Source organism: Canis aureus, chromosome 7, assembly GCF_053574225.1.
Source record: "Canis aureus isolate CA01 chromosome 7, VMU_Caureus_v.1.0, whole genome shotgun sequence".
Lineage (NCBI taxonomy): Eukaryota > Metazoa > Chordata > Mammalia > Carnivora > Canidae > Canis > Canis aureus.
The window spans coordinates 26,260,039-26,272,636 of record NC_135617.1 but is presented as its reverse complement, the minus strand read 5'-3'; the positions used below and the strand labels follow the sequence as shown (position 1 = coordinate 26,272,636).

At 38.5% G+C, this 12,598-nt stretch overlaps 1 long non-coding RNA gene across 1 annotated transcript in view; it reads right to left on the bottom strand.

The window, feature by feature from the left end:
- Positions 1–3,828, bottom strand: part of LOC144317166 (uncharacterized) — a 67,476-nt gene extending 63,648 nt beyond the window's left edge. The window contains exon 1 of the long non-coding RNA XR_013383063.1: positions 3,634–3,828. This is a non-coding gene — a long non-coding RNA (uncharacterized LOC144317166). The remainder of the gene's footprint in view (positions 1–3,633) is intronic.
- Positions 3,829–12,598: the final 8,770 nt, after the last annotated feature.

Sequence of the window (12,598 nt, the reverse complement as noted above, 5' to 3'; positions counted from 1 at the left end):
ATTAAAGATTTAAAAAATTCTAGTAAAAACTTGACCTGAAGAATCATAACTCCAAACTATGGGCTGATATTTTATTGATATTTACAACACAGGATTAGCAACCAAAGAAAAATAAAATCCATGAATAATAAGGCTGAAGTAGACTCTAAAACAATTGCTAATTATTTCAGCCAGAGAACACACAAATTTTACATAATTAGAATTAGACATTTTATTTACTTAGAATCTTCTCTATTAACCTTGAACAGGAACTTTCTTCTCACAGGCTGGGTTCTCAAAGCAGAAACTTAAATGGGACTAAAGATGAGATGTGAATTAGGAGTGAGATGTGTATCACATTACCTGTGAAAGGTAGAGGAGGAAGCAGATTGGACAGAGAAGCCAGAGCACAAGCCTGATGAAGCCTTAGCCAGCCTGCTAAGGAGCTCCGAACTAACAATTGCCCTTCAGAGTTATCCTGCATTATGCAGGCCTAATTGGACATACCTTTACTCCTGCCTCGCTCAGTCACTGGTTGTGAGATACCCTTGGGAAGGACCCAACCTGAGGAGAGGTACTGTCTGCAGTGGAGGCAGAGCCTGAAAGAGCTGCCAGCTGGAGGCTGTTAGCTCATCACGCTTCCTAGAGCTGGGCAACAAATCTTTCCTTGAAGGGTGAACTTGATGGCGCATATCCATTTCTATCTACCACAGTTGACTCTTTGTCCCATTCACCTCCACTTCATATACATTCAGGGAGCAGCTCCTCTAGAATTTCTATAAACCTCTCTTCTTGAGGGAATCTTAGAAGAGGGACTAACCACACCCACTGTTGTAGCTGGTCTCGCGGCTACAAGTCACACATTGTCTCCCTCCCTCACTATCCATTCTAGCTTTCTTTTACCCTCCAGAGCCACCTCTCTGGTCTTGCTGGCTTACTAAGTGGTGTGACACAGACCCTAAGAACTCTCCATGATTCTAGGTTGTCCAAAATCTTTTGCCATTACAATTGGCAAAAGATGCCAAGAGGTACCTAAATGGATCACCCAAGATTCTACACATTTTTCCATGTCTCTTATTTCCCCCAATGATCAGTGTCAATTACCCCTGCCAAGACAGTGACTTTTTTTGCCTGCCAGTCTCTAGACACAAGGAACACAAATGCCCTGCAAGCACTCACAGCTTAGAATTCAATGAGATGCTTCCCCGGTTCCCTGGCTAAACTGCCCCATTACAAGAAATCAGGCTCTTATTCCTGCAAAACCCAAAGGTATAGGAATAAGAAGCATAAAGTTCTCCAATGAATCATGCGGAGTAATAGTAAGTGCAGTGCAGTCACTACTGCTTCTACTTCCTGATTCTAGAACCCAGTACCAAACAAAGGAACAGTTCCAAGTAAGGGTCTCAGCATTAGTCTCTGTTCTTGATTGGACATTCAAAGGCAGCAGTACCTAGATCAGTAAGTTTGAATCTAGGCTGTTGGGCTCACATGTAACCACCATCTCTGCTGCCATGACCACTTTGTTCATTTGCCTATTATTTTTTTAAATTTTATTTATTTTATTTATTCATGAGAGACACACAGAGAGAGAGACAGACAGACAGGCAGAGACACAGGCAGAGGGAGAAGCAGGCTCCATGCAGGGAGCCCGATGTGGGACTCAATCCTGGGTCTCCAGGATCAGGCCCTGGGCTGAAAGTGGCACTAAACCACTGAGCCACCCGGGCTGCCCTCATTTGCCTATTATGACAACACTAGGCTGGTCAATGATGAAGGCTGGCCGGCGTATACCGTCCAAATAATTTTGTATACTTCTCAGTCTAGTACTTCAATGATGGATGCTCTCTGGTGGGTAGCATGTGATACAAAAATCTTTATACTTCCTGGACACTCCTATATGTCCATCTATATTTCTCTAACCCGAAATCCTTGTCATCAAACTTACTATCTTTTCACTCCCAGCCAGACCGTTCTCCATGTCTATGAGTCCATATACTTTCTAATTCAGGCTATTTCTCTTTCCACAAATCGTAGGTGACTGGGATAAGGTGCACTATCTGAAGTCTTGCCCATTGGGAACAATTTCCCTTCACCCTGTCTTCTAAGCCTACCTCTGGGTGGACTTTAATGTAGTTGCTCTCTATTTTCAGCTTGAGCCCATATACAAACTAATTTTGATATACATATGTAATATTTTCCCTGCCCCTTCAGATGTTCTATTGAAATCCCCAACACGACCATAGGTGTGAATTGGAAACAAGGTGATAGTGCAACAGAGGTGGATACTTAGGGGCCCAGGCAATGTGCTCCCAGTTTGCTTATGCTTATTGATCCCAGTTGCACCACTTCTGTCTTATGAAAGATTGTTTTGTTATTCACATGGCCTTGTGACTGCATCATCTCACAGCTGGCTCCCTAATCAGCAGATTCTAGATCTGAAAACTGGCTTAGGTCTAGAAACTAGAAATGAGATTGTGACCTTTTGTAATCAATTAGGACAATAATCCATAATTTCTTCTTATATAGACCAAGGGGTAGTCTTACTGGCTTCCCATCTAGAAACACTGTGTGTTATTAATCATCTCAATTATAATAGCAACCCTCTAGTGTCTGGCAGTGAAGTGTCACCACCAGGTCTTTATTGTTTCAAGCTTCTGTCATCTCCACTTTTAGCAGCATGCCATATTCAGGAACAACCTCACCTACTGTCAGCTCTGGCCTATATAGGACAACTATCATTGAAATCCTTAGTGATGCAAGTGCCCCTCTCACTGGTGCACATTTATGGCCTTGGTAAACGGTGTGTCCTCCAGGCAATCTGTGGAACCCACTTATCCATTCTAGCATATCCAAATCCTGAAGCCTTTAGGCCATTTCTCCACTATCTCCTATAGCAATTCTGCATTTCAACGTTGTTTAATTGTAGGCTATGATTTTTTTTGATACTTCTAGAATTCATCCTAATCATAAATTTGCATCATCTCTTGTCAAAATGTCAAATTCTGTATCTTGGGAGAATGTTCACTTATCAGATCTTATCTTCTGGTCCCCAATCAAGCACTCTCAAGATCCAAGCTCACACACATGTATCTGGCTCCCACTAGAATATATTGGTTAGATTTTGCAGTTCCTTTGGGGTATATTGTCTCTTCTCTGCTTCAGACCCATAGCCGTCATTGGATTGTACTGAGAATTAGTCCTAGTTCTAGGAGTAGTTGACAGAATGGGAGGAGGGAGCAGATCCTGATATGGACACCCGTTGCCTTGTGAGGGAGAGGTCTCTTCATTGTCTTCTAACATGGCATTGTGCTGGCTTTTAATAGGAAGGTGTGGATCCCCAGAAGTGGCCCACACCAGTTGATTTAAGGAGTCTGAGAAATCAAAATATTTGGGAGTATCCACTTACTGTTTCCAGCCTCCATGTCAGAGTCTCTAGTTTTCCCAATCAGGGCTCTAACCTTGGCTTAACCATCTGCCTTGGATAGAAGGTTAATATTTTCTTCTAATGCAGCCACTCTATTAAGTTCTCAGACTTCCTCCTCTCTTTCTCCATTTTTCCTCTTTCTTTATCTAGTTTTTCTTTAAAAGCAGAATAGGTTCATTGGAAACAATTTGAAAAATGTAAAAAGTAGAATAACTTATCCATAATCTCACCACATGAAGAAAATAGTTGGTATGTTTTCTTGTAGACATTCTTCTATATGAATCTGGATTTATATATGTATAGTCCCAGCTTGAATCTAAACTGAGTACCCTTGTGCTGTAGGCCCTGGATACCAACAAAGAGATCTGAAGTAAAGAAAACTGACAGAACTCTTTGTAAGTACATATAAGACAGCATCAGCGCCTTCTAGGCACAGCAGGTGAGACTGAATTATGCAAATAGAGGCAATAGACAGCAACATTTGTGACACAAACAATCATGAGGCCTCATTTGCACTCATAGACTAGTGAAGCAAAGAGAAATTCAGGCCGCAAATGTTATAAAATAGGTATCATACACTATATACAGTTTTGTATCCTTCATTCTTAATTTTTAATAAGTGGTATTTCATATCATCAAAATACTTTAAAAACATACAGAGGCTGTTCAACCATACCATTTGATATGAGCCGTCACACAAAGACCAGAATGACCGTGGAAATGGGTTTCAGGCATTGACACTTTCACCTGGGCTTCTGAGTGAGGGATCCAGAGTAACAGAGCAATTCTTTTTCTCTCCCTAAATCTGGGCTAGAAACATTACAGAGTTTGTTTCCTTGTATAAGCAAAAATTGATTTCTAAAGAAGCTTAGGAGGATCATACAATTATTACTCTGTATTGCTCAATGCTTTCATGGGGCTTACATCAATATTCCCGGACAGTCTTTTATGATGCATTTTAGTATTTGCGATGTTATTGGTCCAAATTTCTCTGCCCTGTATCCCTACAGAATGTGCTGGTCCTGCTAAATAAATGTTATCTTAGCACTTGAAAACAAATTTGAAATACCTAGTCTGTTAAAATGCTTATATAAATTATTCTCATTGTTTCCTTCCTCAAGCTTCTTATTACCATTTGTATGATGTGTAAATAAATTGTTTGTATTTAAAATCCTATTCAAAAGATGGACAGAAGAGCCAACTAAAAACTATAAAATGAAATAAAAAAAAGTGTGACCCCTAGGGTCACATTATGCATGTGGTTGGTACTCTGTGACATGCCACTGCTGAACTCACAAATCACAGACCTTACAACTTGCTCTTGGCACTCCAACTCCTCCTCAATTGGATTATATGTTTCAGTATTGAGCTGTATGAGTTATTTGTATATTTATATAATTATTTTGTATGTAGATATAGATATATATTTATATAATTATATATTATCCCTTGATCGGATATGCCATTTGCAAATGTCTTCTCCCATTCAGTAGATTGTCTTCCAGTTTTGTTGTCTCCTTTTCTGTGCATTAGTGTTTATTTTGATGTAGTCCTAGTAGCTTATTTTTGCTTTTGTTTCCCCTGCCTGAGGAGACATATCTTGAAAATGTCACTAGAACCAATGTGGGAGAAATAATTGCCTGTTCTCTCTTCTAGGATTTCTATGGTTTTAGGTCTCACATTTAGGTGTTCAATTGACTTTGAATTAATTTTTGTGCGTGGTATAAGAAAGTGATCTAGTTTCATTCTTCTGCATACAAATGTCCAGTTTTCCCAATACCATTTGTTAAAAAGACTGTCTTTTTTCCATTGTACATTCTTTCCTCTTTTGTTGAAGATTAATTGACCACATAATCATGCATTTATTTCTGGGTTTTCTATTTTCTTCCATTGATGTATGGGTCTATTTTTGTGCCAGTACCATACTGTTTTGATTACTATAGCTTTGTTGTATATCTTGAAATCTGGGATTGTGATTCCTCTAGTTTTTTTTTTTTTTTTTTTTTCTTTTTCAAGACTGGTTTGGCTGCTCAGGGTCTTTTGTGATTCCATACAAATTTTAGTATTATTTGTTCTAGTTCTATGAAAAATGCTGTTGGTATTTTGATAGGGATTGCATTAATCTGTAGTTTGCTTTTGGGTAGTATGGACATTTTAGCAATATTTGTTCTTCCAAACTATGGGCATGGGATATCATTCCATTTCTTTGTGTCATCTTCAATTTCTCTCATCAGTGTTTTATAGTTTTCATAGCATAAGTCTTTCACTTCCTTTGTTAAGTTTGCTCAACCACTTCCTTGGTCATTCCTAGGCATTTTATTATTTTTGATGCAATTGTAAATGGAATTGTTTTCTTAATTTCTCTTTCTGCTGCTTTATTATTAATATATAGAAATGCAACAGATTTATCTATCTTGATTTTGTATCCTGTGACCTTACTGAATTCATTTATCAGCTTTAGTATTTTTATGATGGAGTCCTTACGGTTTCCTATATGTAGTCATCTGCAAATAGTAAAAGTTTTACTTTTTCCTTACCTATTTGGATATCTTTTATCTTTTTGTTCTTGTCTGAGGGATATGGCTGGGACTTCCAGTACTATGTTGAATAAAAGTGGTAAGAGTGGACATCCTTTTCTTTAGTTATTTTATTTTTTAAATTTAATTTCAATTAGCCAACATATAGTATATTAGTCTCAGATTTAGTGTTCAACAATTTATCAGTTGCACATAATACCCATTGTATATTTGAGAAAGAGAGAGCAAGCAGGGGGAGAGGCAGAGGTAGAGAGGAAGAATCTTAAGCAGACTTTGTGCTGAGTGCAGAGCCTGAGGTGGGACTCCATCTCATGACCCTAAGATCATGACCTGAGCCAAAACCAAGAGTTGGATGCTTTACCAACTGAGCCACCCAGGCACTCTATGGCCTTTATTATGTTGAGGTATGTTGCCTCTAAACCTACTTGTTGAGAGTTTTTAACATGAATAGATATTGTACTTTGTTAAATGCTTTTTCTGCATCTATTGGAATGATCATGTTTTTTATCTTTTATTAATGTGATATATCACTTTAATTTGCAAATACTGAACCACCTTTGCATCCCAAGAATAAATCCTCCTGATCGTGGTAAATCATTCTTTTTTAATGCATCCTATGACTTGGTTTGCTAATATTTTATTGAAGATTTTTGCATCTGTCTTCATCAGAGGTATTGGCCTGTAGTTCTGTGTGCATGTGTGTGTGTGTGTGTGTGTGTGTCTTTATATCCAGTTTTGGTATCAGGGTAATGCTGGCCTCATATAATGAATTTAGAAGCTTTCTTTCCTTTTCTATTTTTTGGAATCATTTGAGAAGAATAGGTGTTAAATCTTCTTTAAATATGTAGTAGGACCTACCTATGAAACCATCTGATCCTGGACTTTTGTTTGTTGAGAGTTTTTAAATTACTGATTCAATTTCATTGCTCGTAATCAGTCTATTCAAATTTTCTATTTCTTGCCAATTCAGTTTTGGTAGGTCATATGTTTCCAAGAATTTATCCATTTCTTCTAGGCTGTCCAATTTGTTGACGTATAATTTTTCATGATAATCCTCTTAGAATCCTTTGTATTTCTATGGTGTGAGTTGTTATTTCTCATCTTTCATTTCTTATTTTGTTTATTTGAGGGTTCTTTCTCTCTTTTGATGAATCTGATTAAAGGCTTATTAATTTTGTTGATCTTTTCAAAGAACCAGTGCCTGGTTTCATTGATCTGTAATATTGTTTCTTTAGCTTCTATTTCATTTATTTCTGCTCTAATCTTTTTTATTTCCTTCCTTCTACTCGTTTGGGGGTTTTGTTTGTTTTTCTCTCTTCTACCCTTTAGTTGTTTTACTTGAGAATTTTTCTTTCTTCTTGAGGTAGGCCCATATTGCTATAAACTTCCCTCTTAGAACTGCTTTTCCTTCATTGGAGTGTTTAGTTCATTCCCTTTCAGTAATTATGGGGTAAGTATGTACTTATTGCCATTTTGTTGCTTGTTTATGGTTGTTTTGTAGTTCTCTTCCTTTCTTCATCTGCTGTCTTCTCTATGGTTTGCTGGTTTTCTTTAGTGATGTACCTGGATTCCTTCTTCTTTTATTTTTACATATCCATTACTGATTTCTGATTTGTGGTTACCATTAGGTTTGTGTATATCATCTGTATATAATAGTCTATATTAAGTTGATGGTTGCTTAAGTTTAAAGCTATTCTTTATTCCTCTATTTTCCATGTTTTAGGTATTTGGTCGTACTTTAGATCCTTTTATTTTGTGAATTACTTGACTGATTTTTATAGAAATACTTAATTTTGCTGCTTTTGTGCTCCCTGCTTTTCTTAATCTTATTTACAGTCTTTCCTTTCCACTCAAAAAGACCCCTTTAACATCTTTTGTAGGGCTGAGTTAGCGGTCATGAATTCTGTTAACTTTTTTTGTTTAGGAAACTCTTTACCTCACCTTCTGTTCTGAGTGGTAGCCTTGCTGGATAGAGTATTCTTGGCTGTAGATTTTTCCCTTTAAGCACTTTGAATATATCATGTCACTCTCTTCTGGTTACAAAGTTTCTGCTGAATAATCAGCTAATGGCTTTATGAGGTTTCCCTTGTATATAACTGTTTTCTTTAGCTGCTGTAAAAATTCTCTCTTTTTCACTACTTTTGCCATTTTAATTACTATGTTTCTTGCGGTGGACTTCCTTGGGTTGATTTTGTTGGAGGCTCTCTATGACTACTATATCTGGATTTCTATTTCCTTTCCCAGGTTCAGGAAGTTTTCAGCTATTATTTTATTTCTTCAAGTAAGTTTTTTTCCCCTTTATCTATCTCTTCTGGGATCCCTATTATGTGAATGCTTTTATGCTTGATGTTGTTGCTGAGTTCCCTAAGACTATTTCATTTTTAATTACTTTTTTTCTCTCTTCCATTCAGCTTGATTGATTTCTATTGCTCTGTCCTCCAGGTCACTAATCTGTTCTTCTGCTTCCTCTAGTCTATAATTTTTCCACCTAGTGTTTTTTTTACTTCAGTTATTGACTTCTTTATCTCTGACTTGTTCTTTTTGATGTATTCTATCTCTTTGTTAAGGGTCTTACTGAGGTCTTCCACTCTTTTCTCAAGTTCAGTGATTATCTTTATAATCACTACTTTAAATTCTCAGTCAGGCACATGGCTTATCTTCATTTTGTTTAGCTCTCTTGCTGTGGTTTTGTACCATTCTTTCATTGGGGACATATTCCTCTGTCTCCTCATTTTTTCTAACTCTTTATATCTGTTTCTCTGTGTTAGGAGAGACAGCTATGTCTCCTGCTCTTGAAAGCAATGACTTTATGAAAAAAAGTTCATGTAGTGCCCTACAGTGAATATCCCCTGTTCACCAAAATCTGATGCTTCAGGGGTATCTCCTATATGTGTTGTGCGTAGCCTACTCTTATGGTTGAGCTGCTTTTGCCTTCTGTCCAGTCATGTGCAATTACTCTCTTTGCCTGTTGTAGGTGAGGTTTTTGTCCCTGTGTTGTTAGTGGGACAGTCTGGGGGCTGCCTTGGACCTGACTTGAGTTAGACCAGGTATTTATCAGAGATGCAGTAGCACCAAACTGTAGAGCACTCTCCTTATGTTATTCCCTAAAAAGCTTTCATTGGTGGGTTGGGTGTGCCTTCAGCCAGATCAGTGGTCTGCCCTCAGCCCACTGCTGGTGCTAACGTCAGACCGGTGTATGTAATTATCTTACTCTCTTCCCAGAGCAGGAGTCACTTCGTAGTGGTGCTGACCCTTGTCAGGGCTGCCTGCACACTGTTAGGCTTGTGATACCACTTTGGATGGGTTCCAGCCAAGGACATATTGGAGGGGGCAGGTTAGCAGGAGAACACCAAGGCAGGATGTGCAGTGTGAGGAAAGTTTGTGTTGGTCTGTTGTGGGAGAGGACCTGGAACCAAGGCCTAGCTGAAAGGGACATATTGACAGAACATGGAGGTAAGGCACACTGTTAGCAAGCTAGCTGGAGAGTGATCATGCTGAGCTGGTTCCTGCAAGTATCTGTGTATCTAGGCTGGGAGGTGGGGGGATGGAAAAGGCACCTGCCAACAACTTTGTTCTTGGTGAAATTTCCCAAAGATCCCTGCCCCTCCAACACATGCTCTGAGATTAGTAAACAAATCTCCCTCCCATATACCCCAGGCATTTTTTTAAGTACTGCTTTTATGCTTGTCTCCATGGGGCTATTTGTTGTGCTCTCTTTTCAAGGGGAGGGACTCAGTTTCTTATCACCCTCCCAAGATCTCCCAGAACTGAGCCTGATGATTTTTAAAGTTCCAGGTGGTAAGCCTAGCTGATTGTAAGAACTCTTAAAATTTTGCCCCTCTGGTTTTCAAAGCCAAATTTTATGGGGATTTGTCTTCCCTAAATGGAATCTTCATGCCTGGGGGGCCTGGTGTGAGTTCTGTTTCTTTCCCATCTCTACACCTGAGGGGTCCTTCCCTCTTGTAGACAGTCCTCCAGGTCCATTTAGCTCCTAACTTCATCTCTGCCCTTCCTACCCTCTTCACTGTAGCCTCTTTTCTACATTTAGCATGAAGAATCTGTTCTTCCGATCTTTCGGTTGTTCTCTGGGTTATTTACACTGATGTGGATGTTATCTAATTGTATCCATGGGATGAGGTCAGCTTAGAGGCCTCCTACTCCACCATCTTCCCCAGAAGTAGACTTACCACAAATTTTTTTAATGACTCACCTCCTTGGGTTGAAGGACATCTTGGTTCTTTCCAAGTTTTCCTAATTATGAATAAAGCAGTTGTGTGCAGGTTTTTTGTAGACATAAGTTTTCAACTTTCGGGGGTAGATATCAAGGAATTTAGGTACTGTATCATATGGTAAGAGTATGTTTAGTTTTGTATGACTGCTGAACTGTATTCCAAAGTGGTGGTATCATTTTACATTCTCTCCAACAGTGAACAAGAATTCCTATTGCTTCATATCCTTGACAGCATTTGATGATGTCAGTGTTATTGGATTTTGGTCATACTAATAGGTGTGCAGTGCTCCTAGTTTGTTTTGCTTTGCTTTGTTTTGTTTTAACTAACTCTGTTTCTATCTCAGAGCCCATCCCAGGGCTTTCACACATGCACAACTTCCAGCTCAAGTCTTCTCCCTCTGTAGAGACAACTCATTCTTACAGACATAACTTTTTCTTGACTCCTGTAGGCCTAGCCCAAAGATTTCTCCCTGAAGGATGGCTTCATTGAAAAGTCAACTGGTTAAATCTTCCAATCATACACTCTCAGAACTCACTAGATCTCTCCTTCATAACACATATCATGAATGGATTAAATAATTACTTGTGTTGCCTGATGCTTAATTTTCTTCAGCAGTTCCATGAGAACAAGGACTACTCTTTCTTGCTTAGCAATGGGTCCCTAACCACTGAAGTACTGTCTTTTATAAAGTACTGTTGTGCCCAAGATTGCAATCCGAGAAACCACCAAGGAGCCAACACTGATGCAAGTACATGAGGGTTTATTAACAAGTTCGAGCTTGGGTCCAAGTAAACCCAACACAGCAGAGCAGGGACTTGGACCCCGAGGTGGGTTCCAGCTGGGTTTTTATGGGCTGGTCTAGGGGACCTCCAGAAGGGGTGGAGGAATTTCTCAAGTTCTGTTTGCATTCTGATATGGGGCTTTCAAGGGCATTGAGCTCTGTTCTCATCCTAATAGGGGGCTTTCTAGGTCGTTAAGTTGTTTTTTCCTGTAACTGAAGTAAGGTAAAGTTCAGCTTTTATTCACAGGGGCCTGAGATGGCTGTACTTGTGCTAACGCTGAACTTAAGGTGGAACGGCCTTAATTTTCTCAGCCTCCACAGTAGTACTCAATAACTATTGGTTTAATTAACTAATGAATAAATAAAAATATGTTCACAAATGGCCATTAGACTAGAGTTCTTTTGTCAACTATGTATATTAACCACACAAGTGAACACTGCCCAACAGGACCCCATTAAATATCTTTATTTATAATCTTCACTGATGGTTTGACGTCAAAATTTATGTTGTGGATGTTATGAAATTTGTGGGATGCATCAGAATCTTAAAAAAAAACATAGTAAGAAACCATAAAAAATGTTTTTAATACCATATTGTGAGATAAAACCTATTATACAATCTTAAAAGAATGAGTGGATTGATGAATTTCTTCCAATATCAATGCATTTAGTAAATGCTTAGAGATGTCAGTAAAACCCTCAGAAAAAAAGATGACCAATATGAAAACAAACAAAAAAAAACCAAGTTGTATTGAATTTCCTATCATCAAGCCCTAAGATTACCTGAATCTAAAGTCAGGCTATGTTGTCTGGCAAGCACACATAATTCACAGGAAGATTGGAACATTGAATTAGAATCAGTGTTGGAAATCAGATTAAAGGAAACATATCTTGGAGAAACATTTACCATTCGAATGGTCCTCAAAAGAAAGCACGGGTAGCCATCCTTATATCAGATAAACTAAAATTTACCCCAAAGACTGTAGTGAGAGATGAAGAGGGACACTATATCATACTTAAAGGATCTATTCAACAAGAGGACTTAACAATCCTCAATATATATGCCCCGAATGTGGGAGCTGCCAAATATATAAATCAATTATTAACCAAAGTGAAGAAATACTTAGATAATAATACACTTATACTTGGTGACTTCAATGTAGCTCTTTCTATACTCGATAGGTCTTCTAAGCACAACATCTCCAAAGAAACGAGAGCTTTAAATGATACACTGGACCAGATGGATTTCACAGATATCTACAGAACTTTACATCCAAACTCAACTGAATACACATTCTTCTCAAGCGCACATGGAACTTTCTCCAGAATAGACCACATACTGGGTCACAAATCAGGTCTGAACCGATACCAAAAGATTGGGATTGTCCCCTGCATATTCTCAGACCATAATGCCTTGAAATTAGAACTAAATCACAACAAGAAGTTTGGAAGGACCTCAAACACGTGGAGGTTAAGGACCATCCTGCTAAAAGATAAAAGGGTCAACCAGGAAACCATACCTATTCTCCTAAAGCTGTTTGGAAAGATAGAAAGAGATGGAGTACTTCCAAATTCGTTCTATGAGGCCAGCATCACCTTAATTCCAAAACCAGACAAAGACCCCACCAAAAAGGAGAATTACAGA